Source organism: Pundamilia nyererei, unplaced genomic scaffold, assembly GCF_000239375.1.
Source record: "Pundamilia nyererei isolate P.nyererei 1_Seehausen unplaced genomic scaffold, PunNye1.0 scaffold00093, whole genome shotgun sequence".
NCBI classification, from domain to species: Eukaryota; Metazoa; Chordata; class Actinopteri; order Cichliformes; family Cichlidae; genus Pundamilia; species Pundamilia nyererei.
The window spans coordinates 2,027,157-2,028,585 of record NW_005187494.1 but is presented as its reverse complement, the minus strand read 5'-3'; positions in this window follow the sequence as shown (position 1 = coordinate 2,028,585).

Here is a 1,429-nt window from a genome sequence, read left to right as displayed (position 1 = left end):
ACAGAATGTACTTGTTGAAGGTCAGACTGAAAAAAGAAGACTAAAAAGAATTAAATAAACTTAGACTTTTAAACAAAAGTTGAAAAACTTAAATGCAGACTGCAACATAAAACTGCACAAGACACTATACGCTTGTTATGGTGAGTATAAATCTTAAAGGCAACCATACATAACCAGTTAAATAATATGTAAGCTTCCACCTTAACCAGCTAGGACAGAATATATAAAAACACAATACATGCATGTTTATTTCAGCAATTTTCTGCTTTTTTAAAATTGTATTTTAAACAGGATTTCGATAAAAATATTTCAAAGATGTTGCTTAAGTTGAAATGCAGTCTTTGAAATGCTGTTGATTAGATACTGAAGGGTATCTAGACCTGGAAAAAGCATTAAATTCATGCCCTGTGAGGTCTGAGGAAGAGCAATTCCCAGAGTTTACTTGACCAACAGAAGTGAATTCCCTCTTGTGTCGGGGCTTTGCTGCCATCCGACTCCACAGAAAGGATTTCCCCCATAAAGCCTCTAACAAGCTGCGTTTACCAGAGTAAACACAGAGGTCAAGGTGAGAGGACTTTTCACTTCTAAAAGCAAACAAGGGAGGCACGTGCTGGATAATATTTAAGGGGAAAGTATTTTCTCTGTTTTTGCCGTGCTTGTCTGACATTTCTTTGATGTTTTTTTTCCCGTACTTCTGTAAATATCTGTTTCCAGATCTCTGTCCTTACCCCTTTTTAACTCTCTGTTCCTCTTGACTGCACTCTGGGCATGTGTGAAACATTTAACATCACAGAAAAGTCAGAAAAAAACATGAGTTCCCACTTATTTCCCCCTCCTCTGATAACAGCAGCTGAATCCTGCACTCGATTTACACCCGTCTTTGTGTCTCCAGCAAATATTTTTCTCCATCTCACAGCAAATCTGCCACAGCGAGACACAGAGCAGAAACGCCTCCTCTTTAGAGACGCTGCATTCCACTCTTTTGTCCTTCGAGGCTGCTCCGAGCAGCCGCTTCAAACCCGCCTCCCCCCTTTTTTTTATATCTCACCTTGTTGTTTGGAGACTGACAGCGAGGCCCTCAGTGAGCATCGCACGCATTCCTTCCCCCTCACCCTCCTCTCTTCCCTCTTAATTGCAGCTCTTTTCTAAGGGGACGTGTACATTGTTTAATATCCGCAGTCCCTGGAGACAATGGGCCACTTGACCTTTGAACCCAGTTAGGGCAAAAGCAGGCTTAATCTGATGTTGAGATCCTCCACCACTATTGTCTGTGAAGCAAAGGACTCAATGTGGCTCTAGACTGAAGCGGGGTCAGTTATTGCATCCGCACACCAATTTGTTTGTCACATATTGATCCCATCCATTCTCCCTCCCCATCCGACCTCCAGCACAGAGAAACACAGCCCACCCATGGAAGATGGCACTAGTT